This window comes from Theropithecus gelada, chromosome 14 (assembly GCF_003255815.1).
Source record: "Theropithecus gelada isolate Dixy chromosome 14, Tgel_1.0, whole genome shotgun sequence".
Lineage (NCBI taxonomy): Eukaryota > Metazoa > Chordata > Mammalia > Primates > Cercopithecidae > Theropithecus > Theropithecus gelada.
The window spans coordinates 40,426,760-40,445,803 of NC_037682.1; the positions used below are offsets into that span (position 1 = coordinate 40,426,760).

General features: G+C 34.5%; 1 protein-coding gene across 3 annotated transcripts in view; it reads right to left on the reverse strand.

Moving 5' to 3' along the window:
* The window catches only part of LUZP2 (leucine zipper protein 2), a 604,128-nt gene that overhangs the window by 179,872 nt on the left and 405,212 nt on the right, over positions 1-19,044 (reverse strand). The gene's annotated exons all lie outside the window — the stretch shown is intronic.

Sequence of the window (19,044 nt, forward strand, 5' to 3'; positions counted from 1 at the left end):
TTTATTTTTTTGATACAGTCTCACTCCATTGTCCAGGCTGGAGTGCAATGGTACGATCTCAGATCCCTGCAACCTCTGCCTCCCAGGGTTGAAGTTATTCTCCTGCCTCAGCCTCTCAGGTAGCTGGGATTACAGATATGCATCACCATGCCTGGCACCATGCCTGTTAAAATACAAATTTTTTGCATTTTAAGTAGAGATGAGGTTTCACCATGTTGACCAGGCTGGTCTTGAACTCTGACCTCAGGTGATCTGCCTGCCTTGGCCTCCCGAAGTGCTGGGATTACAGGTATCAGCCACCGCACCCGGCCTTACTCTGATGTTTCTTTGTTGATTTTTTGTTTGGATAATATGTCTAGGTATGAAAGTGGGGTATTAAAGTATCTTACTATTCTTACATCACAATAAATATCTCCATTTAGATCTGTTATTAATTATACACATAAAGATGCTCTAGTGTAGGATGCATATGTAATTGCAATTGTTATATCCTCCTACTGTAATGACTCTGTTATCATTATATAATGGCCTTATTTGTCATTTTTTATATCTTTTTTTTTACTGAAAGTCTATTTTATCTGATGTAAGTATAGCTACTTCTAATCTGCTTTGGTTTCCATTTGCATGGAATATCTTTTTCCATTCATTCACTTTTAGCCTGTGTATGTCTTTATAGGTGAAGTAAGTTTCTTATAAGCAGCATATATTTGAGTCTTTTTTTAGTCCATTTAACCACTTTATATACTTTAATTATATTATTTAGTTTATTTATAGTCAAGGTTACTATTGATAGGTAAGGATTTACTACTTCTGCACAGCAGAAGAAAACAATACAGTGAAGAGACAACCTGAAGGATGGGAGAAAGTATTTGTAAACTACTCAGCTGACAAAGGGTTACTATCTAGTACAAACCAAGAACACAAATCAAAAGCAAAAATCCAATAATATGACTTACCAAAAATTGGCAAAATAGGCCAGATGCTGTGGCTCATGCCTGTAATTCCAGCACTTTGGGAGGCTGAGGTGAGATATCACAAGGTCAGGAGATCGAGACCATCCTGGCTAACACAGTGAAACCCCATCTCTACTAAAAATACAAAAAAGTTAGCCAGGCTTGGTAGCATGTGCCTGTAGTCCCAGCTACTTGGGAGGCTGAGGCAGGAGAATGGTGTGAACCCAGGAGACGGAGTTTGCAGTGAGCCGAGATCGCACCACTGCACTCCAGCCTGGTTGGCAGAGAGAGACTCCATCTCAAAAAAAAAAAAAAAAAAAAATTAGCAATATATCTGAATAAACATTTCTCAAAGGAAGACAAATAACTGCCAATAGATATACTAAAAATGTTAAACATTACTAATCATCAGGAAAGTGCAATGAAGCAATGAAATACTACCGCACTCAGGTTAGGATGCTTATTATCAAAAAGACAAAAAATAATAAGTACTAATGAGGATGCGGAGAAAGGGGAACTCTTATGTACAGGTGCTGGGAATGTAAATTGGTACAGCCATTATGGAAAACAGTATGGAAGTGTATCAAAAAATTAAAAATGGGTTACTATGTAATCCAGCAATACCATTACTGGTTATATAAAAACAAATAAATGAAATCAGTATGTTGAACTCCTTGATTCTCAGAAGCCATTTCTTCTTCCAGGCCTGAGAGGTATACTCTTTCTGTGGCAAGTACATACAGATCTGTTACCCTTTAAATATCTCATAATTGACATAATTCAAAGACAAATGCTTGTTCCTCTGACACTTCTTAACCATCTGAGTCTAACTCCTCATGGCTATTTAATTGTATCTGGTTTATTGCACTCAGGCTTTTCTGTCTTTTACCCCAATAACTGAAGAACGTGGACTGTCTTTAGTTGGGCAGACTAAAGGAGAGCAGATAACTGTAAAACCCACAGGATTCAGACATCATACTGACTCTCTAGGAGTAGACAATGTCTTGGTACAATACATATTATACATGATGACTCTAAGGAGGGCCAACTGGATAAGCACCAGGAGCAAAATGAGCATTTAACGCAGAGCAAATGAACAAATACATCAAGTTTAAGAGTTCCCCACTTAGAATTCCAAGCTAATTTTGAACAGGGTTTTTTATTTTATTTTCCTATCATGGAGCGAGGGGGTACAGTTGTTCCAGTTTGAAAGAATACTTGGTTTTTTCCTGTTTAGCTAAAATTTGGAAATCTAAAAAGCTCAGTTAGAATTTCAATACCATGAAATGTTTTACACAAATGGGAGGAAGTTATTCTGATCTATTCAAGTAATGTCTTTTTGCAAATATTTGCACTGATCATACAAGGTACAATATTAGGGTTCTTTTTGTAAAGCGAATCTGATATACATTAATTTCATATTTGAAGAGATGTGTATCCCTAATAAAGGGATGCATACTGATATGTTCTGGCTCTGCAGTGTTGCTCAGATTGTAGCAAAATAAAACTCTTTAAAATGGAGACACAATAGGGGATGTACATTGGATAGGAGTATTTATGTCCTACCAAAAACCACTCACAACTGAGAAACATTATTAGAATTAACTATAAATTAATAAATAGCACATTTAAAAGTTGGTGTCTGTAGTATATACTATTTAAAATTTGCATCTCCACTTAAAGCTATTTTTTCTTTCTTCTGTTCATTTATGTATCTATGTTTATATTCATTTATTTTTATTATTATTTGTTCATTTATTAATGCTGCTAACACTCAGGGGAAATTTTGAATGTTGATCTGAATGATATAAATTATAGCAAATACTAACTTTTATCCTTCAAAAATGGTATTTTATATTTTTTTCTGAGGAGGGAACATACCTGTTAACTAATATATACAACACAAGACTAATTTTTAGCATACTATTTATTTCATTGACCTGTTATCTCTGCTTGTTACACTGATTTCTCAGAATAGATTATTCCTTAATTACTTGGAGTAGGCTTTTCAACGATCAGGATGTGTCGTCAAGTTTATAGAGAAGCAAGCAGTGCTAAACATTCCACACCATTAGTGAAGCTAGAGTTTTGATAAAGACATTCCATAGAACCATTTAACTTTCTTCAATAATATTTACTCTCCACTCCCCCCAAAAAGATTAATGCTATGATAATATGAGTTGAATGATGTTAAAAAGATTTATTTTCTCTGGACTTCTCACAGTCTTTTATTAGAATATTGTGCTTCGTGGACACAAAGAGGGGAACAAGAGACACTGGTGTCTACCTGAGGGTTGAGAGTAGGAGGAGGGAGAAGATAAAAAAAAAAAATAACTATTAGGTACAAGTGTTAGTACCTGGGTGCCAAAATAATCTGTACAACAAACCTCTATGACATGAGTTTACCAGTTTACTTTTATTAAAAACCTGCACATGTACCCGTGAACGTGTACTCCTGAACTTAATTACTATTATTAGATGTTTTAATAATAATAAAATTGTTTTTAATATAAATGGTTTTCCTAAATTTGATTGACAATAAAACACTTTGGACGAAATAACTCATCTCATTACTAGAATTTGATAAATAAAGCTGCAAGTATTAATCTATGCTTGATTTTATTAAGGGAGACCAAAATATTACATTACTATATTCTACTGAAGTTCTATTTTTCATGTTCACTAGTAAAATGATAAGAAAGGTTTGATTCAGGACTTTTGAAAAAATGTCAAGGCTATTGAAATAAGGGAGAGAGATGGGGCTCAACTCTAAAAATAGCAAAAATACAGCAAAGACAGCTGGGGATTTCTAGCCGACGAGCAGAATTATGGAGGTCAATGGATAGACAATTACTAATAGGAGCTATCATGGGTAGAGGGATTCTTGCTAAAGCTGCCTAATAGAATCCTTGCTGAAAGTCATTTGATCAGATTTAGATATCAAGGACGAGGGGAGTCTCCCAAAACTGACTTAGCAGGATCCCTGCTACAATTGGACTAGAAGAGTCTAAGACAAGACCTGAGGACAAGGCCCATTTTATAAGCAAACTCAGAGGAGTCTTTCTAAAGTTTGGTCAAGAAGTCTTTGGGAATAGTGCTTTCTGTGCCCTAAGAAATGTTTGTTTACTTCAAAGTCATGAAGAATTTTTTCTCAAATAGTTTTCTTAAAGTTTTATAGTTTTGGGGTATACTCTTTTGTGTAATCCTCTTCAAGTTACCTTTTTTTTTTTTTTTTTTTAATGAAGTGAGGTAAGGGTCAAGTTTCACTTTTAGTTTGTATTGCAAACATCCAGTTGCTTGTGCACCAATTGTTGAAGAAGTGCTCCTTTGTACATTGAAATATATAAGAGCCTTTGTCAAAAATCAATTAATAACTCCTTTAGCCAATATGAAGCATCTGGCCTCAGACAAGCCCTCTTTGCCATAAAGAACAAGATAACTAGACAGAATATAATAAAACAAATGTTTAAGACAGTAGACAACCACTACTGCCAGACTATCATACTAAAGAGAGGAGAAGTAGGCAAGAAATCCCTGCAGTTGCTCTTCTTTGTTTGTCTGTTTTTTGTTGTTGTTGTTGTTTGTTTGTTTTTCTCTGGAGGCAATTTATGAAGTACCATACAGAAGAAAAACCCGAGCAAAATGCAGAAGTTTTGGTTAGTTGAGAAGAGTTTAAGATTAGGGGAAGATGATCAGGTAGAATTTATGTTACAAAACAGCAGAGGCTTTGAAGCTGTTAAAAGGAAAACCTTAGACAAATTAAATTTAACAGTTTGAGCAAAGAATGATTTGCAAATCAGGCAACCCCTTAACCAGAATAAGTTCAGAGACATTCCAATGAAGCTATGTGATCAAAGATTTATGCACAGAAAAAGCAAAATGACATACAGAAAATGAAAGTGAGATACAAAAACAGCCATGCATTGGTTACAGCTTGGTGTTTGCTGTGTTTGAACATGGTTTTAACAGTCGGCTTCTCTTGATTGGCAAAAACTCAGTGGCTGGCACAAGTGCAGGTTACGTTCTGCTTAACATATAAGTTAGGTTATACTTCACTATGTATAGAGAAACCTTTAGGCCAAACTTAAAATGTGTAAGAAGGCAACTTTGGGCTAAACTTAATTTAAGAATGCAATGTAGAAAAAGAGTACAGAGGATTTTCAGGGGTGTTCCCTTATGTCTTCAAATGAATGGAAATCTGCATATGCATAAGCAAACATGCTGCAAGGCCAGCTAAAGAATCACCAGAAAAGAACTGCAAGGTGAAAAATTACTAGAGCTCACCTAGACATTCAATTTCCAACAAGTCAGAATGGAAAGACTTAACCACTAAGATATTTAGTAAAAACCTTAGAAAGATCTGTCTTACAAGCAGGGTCAGAACAGTCCTGTAAAGGCTCATTTAGACCAAACTTATAAAGCTTAAAAACAAAACTCAAAATAACTAACCTAAACAATTATTATCTACTAGAATAAACTGTAATACTCTTAGAAGATAACAAAATCCAGGTGCCGAATAATGTAATATTTATAATTCAGCATTCAGTCAAAATCATTAAACATAAGAATCAGGAAAATGAGAGCCTTAAGGCAGAGGAGGAGGAAATCAGTCAATAGAAATAGCTATCATTGGCAAAGATGGTGAAGTTCATTTAGAAATAACATTAAGTGGCCGGGCGCGGTGGCTTAAGCCTGTAATCCCAGCACTTTGGGAGGCCCAGGCGGGCGGATCACGAGGTCAGGAGATGGAGACCATCCTGGCTAACATGGTGAAACCCCGTCTCTACTAAAAAATACAAAAAAACTAGCCGGGCGAGGTGGCGGGCTCCTGTAGTCCCAGCTACTCGGGGGGCTGAGGCAGGAGAATGGCATAAACCCGGGAGGCAGAGCTTGCAGTGAGCCGAGATCCGGCCACTGCACTCCAGCCTGGGTGACAGAGTGAGACTACGTCTCAAAAAAAAAAAAAAAAGAAATAACATTAAGTATATATTACAAAAGAGACTTTCATTTTCAGCATTGACATATAAAGAACTTGAAAGTCATTAGATTTCCAATTTCTACATCTTCACGGAATTTTCTCTTTGTTCTATCTATTAGCTTGAAAGGAATATTAAAATATCCAAAAGTCATTGTGGATTTGTCTATTCCTTTGTTTAAGTCTGTCAATTATTGCTTCATGAAATCTGAAGCTTTTTTAGGTGCTTACAAATTTAAGAATTGTTACGTCTTTTAGAATAAAGGATTGCCCCTTTTAACATTATAATATGCCTCTCTTTTTCTCTGGCAATTTGTTTTGTCATGGTTAATTTATCTGATATTAGACTTGCTAAAGTCTTTTCTCTTGGAGTTTGCATAGCATATATTTTCATATTTTACTTTCATCTTTCTTGTGTCTTTGTATTTAAAGTGCATTTTAATAATTGTCAAGTATAATTTGATTGTATATTTTTATACAGTCTGGCAATAGCTTTCTCTCAAAGTATTTACATGAAATTTAATATAATCAATATATAGAGCCAGGTTTTGTTTACAATCTCACAATTTGTTTTTCTTTCACCTTCTTGTTTTTCTAGCATCTATTTAGTATATTTAGAAGTCTATTTAGAATTGATATTGTACCACTTCAAATGTAGGAAGTGGCATAATATCAATTCAAATAGCCTACATTTGAAACAAAAGATCACACTCAATCATACATAATTACTAAATCACATGCTATAAGATATATAATAAATCTGAAGATGAGTGAACAATTATAAAATTATAATGGATACATAATTTGGAGTAAATGAATCAAAAAAAAAAGGTATCCCTGATGAGGGATCTATAAATGCAAGTGAGTAAGTTTAGACATTTCTAAACTTTTCAGTCTTTCAAAGTATGAAAATTTGATAAATTTCTTATCACATCACTGTATCTAGTTTAGAGAAAGTGAAAGAAAATTGCCAATATGTGTATGTTATTTTCAGAGAAAAATAAGTTAATAAAACTACCAATCTCTTAAACAGGTAGAAAAGACAATCTTTGGTTTGTTTTTATTCTGTCTCAGGAAATGATGTGATAAATGTCTCCTGACTCAGAGTTTAACGTTGGTCCCATCTAATAGAAAACTGTACTATTTTGCCTTCATTTTCCACCTACTCTTTTCAGAATTCCAGTCCATTTCCAAGTACCTCACAAGGGTTTTTGGGTTTCACCCCAAAAACGCTGGCAAATAAAAATTTGTAGTTTTCATAGGAGACTGGAAATGTGTTTTAAAAAGCTTACTTTTTACACTAGAAATTGTCACGTTTCATGGGTATATGTGCATCCCTCTGACCCATCCTGGTTTTCAATTCTTTTTCCTATTTTTTTTTTTTTTGAGATGGAGTCTAGCTCTGTCGCCCAGGCTGGAGTGCAGTGGCAAGATCTCGGTTCACTGTAAGCTCCACCTCCCGGGTTCACGCCATTCTCCTGCCCGAGTAGCTGGGACTACAGGCTCCCGCCACCATGCCTGGCTAATTTTTTGTATTTTTAGTAGAGACGGGGTTTCACCGTGTTAGTCAGGATGGTCTTGATCTCCTGACCTCGTGATCCGCCCACCTCGGCCTCCCAAAGTGCTGGAATTGTAGGCATGAGACACCACATCCAGCCTTAAATTCAGTTTTTAAAGATGATGTTACTGCTATTTGGCCAGAGTACCTGAAAGCAGATACAAGGATCTGACATACTTACTTGAATTTTTTTTTTATAATTGTCACTCATAAGTAAACTGGATGTCTTAGATATGCTTGACTCTTTCAATTTATGTAAGCTCTTACATTTCTCTTCATGGATATTTTCTCATAGATATGTCAAGTATAAAATAGTATGAATAGGAGTTGTACAATTTTGAAAATACATTCCAGTTTTTTTTTTTTTCTCAATAGCAGAATCTCCTAGATCCATTCAACTATATGTTAATAGGCATCTGTTAAAACTGAACATATTTATATATAAATGCATATCATAGAGTGTTACACAAATTTCAATTGCCAATGTATTTTTCTTTTTTTGAACTGCAAATTTCACTATGTCACTCTCTTTCAAAAAAGGGAGGAATCCATGTTAAAGGCAAGGCAAAAGGAAGGGGACAAAGATGTAAAATCTGTTTGAGAATCTATAAGAAAAACAATTAAACAAGAAAAAATAAATAACCCCATTAAAAAATGGACAAAAACATAAGCAAATAATTTTCTAAAGAAGTCATACAAGCAACCAACAATCATATGGAGAAAATGTTCAACATCACTAATCTTCAGAGAAATGCAAATCAAAATCACAATGAGATCTCATTTCACACCAGTCAGAGTGGCTATAGTTAAATAGTCAAAAACAACAGATGCTGATGAGGGTGTGGAGAAAAGGGAACACCTATACAATATTGGTGGGAATGTAAATTGGTGAAGCCACTGTGGAAAGCAGTTTGAAGATTTCTCAAAGAACTTAAAAGAGAACTACTATTTGACTCAGCAATCTCATTGCTGGCCAAAGATCCAAAAGAAAACAAATCTTTCTACCAAAAGGCACATGCACTCACATGTTCATTGCAGCACATTAGCAAAGACATGGCATCATCTTAGGTGCCCAACAACGGTAGATTGAATAAACAAAAAAATGTGGTACATATATACCATGGAATACTATCCAGCCATAAAAAGGAGGAAAGCTAGTCCTTTGCAGCAACATAGATGCAACTGGAGATTGTTATCCTAAACAAATTAACACATGAACAGAAAATCAAATACCACATGTTCTCACTTATAAATGGGAGCCAAATATTGGGTACTTATGGATAGAAGATGGCAACAATGGAAAATGAGGACTACAAGAGTGAGGAGCGAGGGAGGCAGGCAAGGGTTTAAAAACTCTTAGGTACTATGCTCAGTACCTGGGTGATAGGATCATTCATGCTCCAAACCTCAGAATCATGCAGTCTATACAGGAAACAAACCTACACCTGCACCCCCTGATTCTAAAATAAAAGTTAAAAAAAGGATACATTAAAAAAAAAATAAAATCTGTTTGTTTTTCTTGCAGTTTTTTTTTTTTTAATATATATTATCATTCATAAAGTTTTTATCCTCTTGTTCTTCCTCTAGCTTGACTCCCATTTGCTGGGTTCTTTGAAGAGCTAATTTTCTAGCCTACTCTAAGGTTCACTGTAACTCAACCTACTTAACACATTTATTTCAGGATAATCTTCCTCAACTTCCTAAAATCTGGTGAGAATCTTACGCCACCCCACTGAAAATCTCTCATGGAGTTTTATACATTACAAACAGACTGACTTTCAACGGATTAAAAATTTGAGAATCTCTCACCAGTCTTCTGTCTTATCTATATAAACGCTTTGCTGTAACCAAGATAGATTGGTTATTTTTTCCTAAGTCCCAAGAACTTGACTTCACCCAGCCATTATCCTGGTTTGTGTTTTCTCCTCCTCATGTTCTATGTGTCCAATAACTATTCTGTTTGTAGTGACTGCTTCTGAAAGTTTTTTGTAATCTTCCTACTTACTCTAATAGACATCCCATTCTCAATTGCCCCCAGTTAACCTCTATCATATGTAAAGTCTAGAGAGTATAATTTTTTTTAATGAAAAGATTCATTCTTCAGAAAGCTCCAAACTGCTTTCCACAGTGGCTAAATGGAACAGGAAACCAAATGTCACATGTTCTCATGTATGAGGGGGAGTTAAACATTGAATACACATAGACATAAAGATAAGGACAATAGAGACCAGGGACTATTAGATAGGGTAGGCAGAGAGTGAGGCATGGGCTGAAAAAAAAATACTGGGTACTATGCTCAACTTCAGCATCACACAATATACCCATATAACAAATCTGCACATATACCCTTTAATCTATAATAAAAGTTGAAATTACTTGGCTGGGCGAAGTGGCTTATGCCTGTAATCCCAGCACTTTGGGAGGCCAAAGTGGGTCAATCACCTGAGGTGAGGAATTCCATACAAGGCTGACTACCATGGTGAAACCCCATCTCTACTAAAAATACAAAAATTAGCCAGGCATGGTGGCAGGCACCTGTAATCCCAGCTACTCAGGAGGCTGAGGCAGGAGAATTGCTTGAACCTAGGAGGCAGAGGTTGTAGTGAGTCAATACCATGTCATTGCACTCCAGCCTGGGCACAAGAATGAAACTTTGTCACACATACACACACATAAAAAGGAATGATTTTTTAAAAGATTCATTAAAAAGGTTCATTTATTTGTGCATATTCTATTCACTCACAGATATTCATTGACTTCTCTGTGCTAGACTCAGTGTTAAATCTTGAGAATACAAACATAAAACAGGAGTTATTTGCTTTTGAAGAGCTCACCTTCTGAGTTAGAGTGGGCTACAGATACGAAAATAAACAATTGAAACACAGAATGTACAATGAAAATTATATAGCTATCAAAAATCTCTACTAATTGTAAAGCAGATTTATAATTAGTCTCCTGGACGGATGTGCATATTAAATTGTTCTTAGAGGAAAACAATTTGCAGGGAAATGTCTAAAACTATGGCCAAAATTTTAAAAAGTAATAATCCGTGTGTGTGCGTGTTTGTTCATGTGTTTGTATGTCAGCATAAAATTGGATGGCAGTGAAAAAAATACATGCCAGGCCTTTAAAGAAGTATTGTAATATTAACTGAAAATATGGAAAATAAAATGTTACCCATATTGTGAGTCTAAATGTGTAAAGCTTAAATGTGTATATTTAAAACTTGGAGACAAGATAAGCAGATAAAAACCTTCATGCTATTAGGTGATGTATTATGTGTAATCTTCTCCAAGGATCTCCATTGTTATTTTAATAAAATGTAATATTCCTAAAGAGTTTTCTATGCAAAATAGCATAATAAAAGTGGTATTATAAGGTGTGAATGTGTGTGTGTATGTGTGCATGTGTATATAAATACTCTGCAGAATTTCTGAGTACTGAGTTTTGCTACTTTTGTTTTTTTCTGTTTTGATTTTTTTTTTTGCTATTTATATTCTGTTCCTTCTTCTTCATCTAAATAAAAAAATGAATCTGACTTTTCTGTGCGTCCAGTGCTGAAAACATCATTCAACTTGTAGTTATTATTTAATGAATGTGAATGAATAACATTCATGAATGAATAAATGAATATATGCCTGATAATGAGTATTATGTTATTGCTGAGGATTAAGCTGGAAATTCATTGTCTCTGTGACATTATTGTGACCTATTGCTTCATTTGACAAAAGCTGAACATCTTAAATATGTATCTTTAAAAATATTTTTTCTACCTCTTGGTCTACATTTTGCTTCTTGGAAACAAAAAGGAAAAACAATTATTCATATGTGACAAAGTTAGGCGATGTACATTTTCCTATAGTCTTGGGACTCCTGAAAACCAGTAGAAAGTTTACAAACATCATTCTGTTCAGTATTTGCAAAACATCATTTAGTGTCAAGGAATTCTGTGATATTTCATATTTCTCCTTTACTCATCAACCTGTCATCTCTTTCAAGTTTAAAAATGATCATTCTTATGTTGTTATATACTCAGAAATGTCCTCTATTAACAACATAAGGTAGATGTTCAAAAGTGTTAGTTAAAATAATGAATTTAATAACCCTTGAAAAGATTGTGACCTCAGTCTGTAGCTCTTACTTATAAAATAAATGAAATATACACATTACTTGTTTCTCAGAGTACATCCAGTAGTTGTCTACCTAATTCAGCTTCATTCAAAAGATTAGCATTTGACTAGAAATAGCAGAGGACTTATCTATAAACACAATGTTTTAGAGAATAGAAATATTAGCAAATAGAGTTTTACATATATGCTTTATTAAAGAGAAATAGGCTATTCTTAATATATTTTAACTTTTTCTGGATGGTATAAACATTCTATTATAAATTTTATTTTTATAATAGGTACTAATCGAGACATCATTAGGTATAACTGAGAGTTGTAAGAACTTTCACTACTCCTGTAAATGGCCCCAAAATGCTTTATATTTTTCTATATGTGATTTTAGAAATTTCTGTCAGCATATTCATATAAATATGTACCTATATTTTCTTATTTGCACAATTTTTCATTATGTATTATTAAACATGTGAATCTTACCATCTATGAAATAATGTATTTCAGGATAAAGATGAATAAATCCAGATTATGTGACTATCTCAAAGAACCAATTCATTTTATGATGCCAGTAAGTAGAGTTCCTAATACATTAGGAATTCATGTATGACAGCTTTGGATGATCCTCTTTAATGCTTCCCCACCTCCTTAACTTCAGCTTTCACAGCTGCAAAATTCTTATTCATAAATCAAACCTACAAGATTGATTAGAGTCAATGACTGCTAGTCAGTTACCCCAAGCAAATAACTAGTTTTAAACGGTGATATCACTTGTTTAAGAGATTGTATCTGCATAGCTGAATACTGCCAGAATATCTGAAAACATCTATATTCTAGATTTTTTAAAGGTTCTGCTAGAATTTGCATTAATCATGTCATTACTGTCACGTGCTTCTTTTTGTCTTGTAATTAAGTTTGATAAACAGTAGAATAATTATTTTGATAACTACATATAATTAGTTTGTTCTCACCTCTGTATTAACAGAATTTGAGACTCAATATCTTTTCTCCCTGAGTATATGCTTGGTTACAATTTTTATAATATATTTGCTCATGTATTAATTCACAATTGTATTATACACTTCTTAGAGGGAAATTTGTGTATCATGTAATCTAATCTCTATCTGAATATATTGATTTCCATGGGGGTGGGGGAGAACAACTATTTCTTCATTAGAGCAAAGAAAATTTCACTTGAATTTCCTTTTGTTTATTCTGTCCAATGCTAAGGTGTTAAAGCAGAGAAATGAACATCATTTTACTTAAAACATTTATGATATACTTCTACAATGCACCTGGATGAGCATAGGAAAGACTGTCACTCCACAACATAGATATCTTTGTGGCCATCCATAAATGGGCAGTGATTATAATGTGTGTCCATAATTTATTCTGGCAGTTGGTAATTCTGGGCAACAGTGTAAAGAAATGTTTCCATAAAGCTAAATGTCATTGCCAGAGTTTAAAAATTAGAACATTTCAGTATTTTGAAATGTATCCAGAATCCGGGGATAATTAATTACAAGCGGCCTCAGCTGAGCCAACTGTGGGGCACAGGGGAGACTCTCCCCAAAGACCATACTGAGATTGTTCTCAGATGGTATGTTCTTCATAAACATGATGGCACCAGACACTGCAAAGGGAATTCTGATCCTCAGACAATTTACCAATTTAACCTTTTCACTTACAATATGTGATCATTCTTATTTCTGAAACAATTATCATTTGACATTACTTAGGCATTGAAAGAGATCACATAGTTTATCTGAGAACAGATTTTAGAAAAAGAAGACCTGAATATGGAGAGAAAAATTTGGAATCTGGTAATGATGTTTGCCTCACCTCCTTACCCTGATAAAGCTTTGTCTTAGTGCTAGTATAGCCTAGTTTCTTTAGTTATATGCCTCCAGTATGTGATTGATATCATGCTTAAATATTTTTGCCCCCCACCCACATGTTATACATAATCACATAGTTTTGTCACTTTCTTATGGTTAAGAACAGCAAAGAAGAACATTCAAGTAACTAAACTTATATTTTAGGCTAATGCCATATTTTACCAGGGTGTGAGTGAGAAAATATCCATCCCCTTTTAGCTTCTGTAAGTGGAAGGTAGACCCTGCATACCACCTATTTAGGGAGTACCTCTCAAATGGATGGTGTATTAATCTGTTTTCATGATGCTATAAAGAACTGTCTGAGACTGGGTAATTTTTAAAAGAAAGAGTTTTAACTGACTTACAGTTCAGCATGGCTGGGGAGGCCTCAGGAAACTTACAATCAGATGTAAGATGACAGGGAAGCAAGGCACCTTCTTAACAAGGCGCCAGGAAGGAGCAGTGCTGAGTGAAGTGGGAAGAGCCCCTTACAAAACCATCAGATCTCGTGAGAACTTACCATAACGAGAACAACATGGGGAAACCATCCCCCATGATTCAATTGATTCAATTACCTCCGCCTGGTCTCTCCCTTGACACATGGGGATTATGGGGATTACAATTCAAGATGAGATTTGTAGGGGGGGGCAGCCTAACAATGTCAAATGGTGTTCAGGTGTTGAGTAGTTTAAAAACAAATATTCCTACAGCTTCTAGGGAACTCAGCATGCGTATGTGTCAGATCTGCCTAAAAATGTCGTGTAATATTTCCCACTGCATGTGCGATAAAACCCAAATTTAAGTCAGAGAATGACAAAATATTTAATATAATTATATCCTCTTAATCTCATTTTGATTTTTGACTGGAAACTTAAAATATCATATCTGCAGCACAGCTTACACATTAGCTCAAATCCAAAAACAAAAACCTTTTACTGTAAAACCTAAAAGATAATAAATCCAGCATACTTTCATAATCTTACTATATATTAACTGGAATATAATCATACCCAATAATGACAAAATCATGAGTAAATAAATTTATTGGAAGAACTTTGTACAGAATAAAGAAAAAGCCTATGAATAAGGCTCAGAAAATAGGCAAGAACCAAGTAGGGGGAGGCATCTGCAGTCGTAAGATGGGAATACAGTTCTTATGACAACTGAATGAAGGCTGTAAATCACTGTGCTTAATTATAAAGTGGAATGATAAGGCCTCAATGATTTTTCAAGGTGAAAGTAATGATCTGGGACCATTTAAAATTGCCAAATACAATAAAGTATGTAAATGTGCTTAATTACATTTTGTAGACTTAAATAAAATATACCATTGTGGCCAGGCAGCTGAAAACATGCATTCATTTGTCCAAAGTGCAATTAAATTTAAACCAAGAGAAAAAACACCTGCAGCAGTACCCAAAATAAAACCAAAGATCGCTGCGTCTCACTGTGGAAAGCATCTAGTATTTCAGAACTTCCTAAAACTGACTGTGCACCACTTTATATGACTGCTTGAGGTCCACATTTGTTTCAGTTTAAATGTGTTTTTTAAATGACTAGAAAATGAATTTGCCCTTTTAAATATGTCATTTTACAATGGGAAATATTATATCCTGTACTAAAGAGAGCAATAGGATTTAGAAGGTAGTAAATTCTTATAATTTTATGTTGCCTCTGCATTCATTTTGAATAGAAGTTTAACTTTCTCATATCAGAACTAGGGCTCCATTACCTTTGGCACAATTTCCAGTTCTATACGCCACCCAAATGATTCAAATCAGTGGCCAGAGATAACAACTTATAGGCACCATTTTGCCTAGCAGACTGGGCTGCCTGCTTTTCTACTACCTCCTTTAAAGAGATCATTCATTGCCAACAAACTTAAAATGACCCACACCTTATTGCCTTACATATACATTAGTACCTGTTGCCACGTGCTTGTATATACATTAGTGCCAGTTGCCATGTGCTTGCTCTCTCTCTGACCTTTCATTCCTGTCTTGACCTAGAAACAGAAGATTGTCCTCCAGACTCATTGCACATCCCTGTCAAGGATATGTAAGTAGAAAATCTTTTGAATTATTTATGCTTTGATGGTGTATTATATTTGTGCCTTCCTTCTGAAAAAATAAGAAAAATAAAATAAAATAAACTAGCGGCTTCCCAGGCTGAGTTTTCCCCAGGACGCCAGGAAAACACAAGGTCCATAGGGTTCCCAGCAGCACAGTAAAGGAGGTCAGGAAGGCATAAACAGTTCAGAGAAGAGCCAACAGGGCACCTGCTAGTATAACCAGCTCCCATGGGAGAAAACCCCTGGTCACAGGTCAGGGAAATACGCATTAGGACATCCACCAGGTAAAAGAAGTTTTCTGTTAAAGAGACACTAAACACCCACATTCAGCACTCCTTCATTTTCCATTAGTGACCTAATCACCTCTCAAAGTTCCCTGCCTCCTAATACCATCACACTGGTGGTTAGGTTTCTACATGTGAATTTTAAGAGAACACAAACTTTCAGGTTAAAGCATCCCTTACTAAAGAAATCTTAGAAAAATAGATGGCATTCTAGACTAAATCTAAAACATGTGTGTTTATTTCAACAATTCTTAGATGCACAATTTTTTACTTTTTAATGTTTCAGGAATCAGGATGTGTTCTCCAGACTTACATATATTTCCTTTAGTATTTATGGTTTCTTCCCCTTAAGAAATTTAATAAGTCAGACTAATGCATTTTAAAATTGATATATCCTTATAATTTAAAGAATGTTCTCACAAAATAAAAGGTAAAAAGGTAAAACAATGGAAATATTTTTTTATCCCATCTAGAAAGGATTCACAGTAGACAAACTAAGGGGAAAATGAGAAACAGATACATGGCATTTCTATATTTTCTTAGCTACATCAAAATAAAAAGTAGACTTCCAACATGAAAGGAGCTTAAATTACCTATAGAATTGTTTCGAGTTAATAATAGAGAAAAAGACCAAGCTGAATCAGTCATCTAGAATACGTTCAGAGCTTTTGACAACTGAAATACCTTTGGTCAAAGACTAAAAGATAGTATCTTTAAAATTATAGAAAAACATAATATGCAAGTCATGAGAAAGATAATTAGTTGAAACCAAATATTTTTACTAAAAATTATTTTTCAAATCCTTTGTTTTAACAAATTATGTTTTTAATATACATACAGATTATTTTCTACTTTAATAGTCATATTTTTACAGAAAGATATAGAATTGAGCACACATGAATAATAATTTAATTCTATAAATATTAACTAAAGCCATTACCAGACAGCCATCGCATTATCCTACGGGTGGCAGATGTCCCAGTTGAGTGCAGACCTTGCCAACTTAAATTTTAAATTGGTTGCAGATGTAACAAAAGTTTTACAGCTGCTCAAATATTTGTTTAATGAAGTTATCTCAGACAGGGAATAGAATATGAACTTGGTTCTGTTTTATAGGAAATTTTAAGCATGCTTTATCAAGTTTCTTCGCTTAGAATCAAACCAGCTCAAATATCTAGCGTTAGTTCCTTATCTCCCATAGACACTCAGCCTCCATGTGTGTGAAAAAATGGAACATGTTTAGATAATCTCTTAGACTACTTACAGCTTCATGACTATTGTACTACCATTTAGGAGCATGAGAAACATGAGATCATGACTTTTCCTGATGTCAGGTAAGATAAAATTGCAACACATTTCAATACACTGAGTAAACTGATTAGATATTCTCTGTGTGTTAATTAGTCTCATCTCACCCATACAATATCACTTTCCAAATAGTAGGCATATAATCCAGCACAGTGGCTGGCTTCTTGGATCAGGACAACTAGACTTAGGTATGATTTCCTATAATCTCTATGACTTTCAACTCATTTTTTAACATCCTGAGCCCCTGTTTTCTCTTTCATAAAATGTGGAAAATATGACCAACTTTAAGGGGTGGTTGTATTAAACAAGTAAAACATGTATATCAGAAGCTGGCACAATGTAAACACTCAATAAATTTTAGCTCTTATTATTACAATAAAATTCACTTTATTTTGTAAAAATAAAGAAGAGTCATCTTTTTTGATGATTAGGACAACTTCCCAAGAAGGTTGAGGGCTTTGACATCACAATTTATAAGGCATTAATATTTTAGTAGACTGCAGGCAAGTTTCTAGTTAATGAGTCCTCTAATTTCTCTTAAAAAGAAGAGTTTATCATAAAAGTCATTTCACATGACGATACTTCTCTCTGTCTGATTTGTTCTTCCTCTAAAACAGGCACTTCTCTTCGAAACAGAATCTGCTTCTTCTGTTATTAATAATTCCCCCTCCCCCTTTATCAGAGAGCTCTAATTATGATAGGTTAAAAATGTGGCTAAAGATATGGAATAATAATCACCCTAAAATCAATTTTGTGAGAAAAATACTAATATTCCTGTCAACATTTATAAACACCTTCTATGTTCTGGGAATGGGGCAAAAACAACCCGTTTCTTCAAGGAGTTCACAATCTATGAAGGAGCCTGACAGTAACACTAAACGTCTCTGGAGAGGCACTTATTCAAGAAGTGACACTGAGCTGTCTTTAGTTGTGTAAAGGAGCTGGGCAAATCATAGGAAATTGCAAGAGAGGGAAAAGTTTGTACTAGTTCTAGTAGTTCTAGTTCTTGTAGTTCTACAAGATATTCAATGAAATCATGCATAAGGGACTGATGAACGATGAGAGATTAAACTCAAAAGACGCATTGAGACCAGCTGTATAGGACCATAAGATGTGTTATGTAATTCACATGAATTATGAAAAGTTCACTCCAATATAGGGTGAGTTTAGTTTTAGGCAGTATTTTATAGGGAGAAAAAATGACTAGGTGTCAAATGTATGTCTGTTTCAACTAGCATTTATGGAATGTTTACCTTGTGTCAGGTATTCTACAGTATGCTTTATATAAATGAATTCATTAAATCCCCAATGCAGTACCATAAGGCAAATTTCTTAATCAGCTCCATTTTAGAAATGACAGACTTGTAGTTTTCTTTATTTAATCTGTCAAAATGTACATACACATAAAATTTGGCTTTGAGTTTCTAATCCCAGATATATGTAAATTTCAACAGCCAGTCCAATACCACCAGGAAAGAAAATAATTTATGGTTTATATAATAGCTTTTCCCTTAGAGTTCCAACTGCACAAAATAAATTTGCTATAAAATCATTAGGAAAGATCAGTTAATTCACCTGTAATTACTCCTAAGGATATTCTCACCCTGCTCTACTCAGCTAAGGCTTGAACACCTGCTACTCTCTCTTTGCAGTTCTACTGGGAATTGCCAGCATCAATAAAGCCACTAGATTCTAGAAACACAGTTGAGGGACTACAGTAATTAAGAGCAGATCTCCCACTTTTTCCTCTTTGTGACAGAACCAAATTCTACTTATGGAGTTTCATCAAAGTGTGTGTTAACATTCTTTAGGCACAGGATATAAAAGAGTTCTACATATTTCCAAATTCAACTATAAGTTCTACAGGTACATAAGACACAGCAGAGCTGTCATTTAA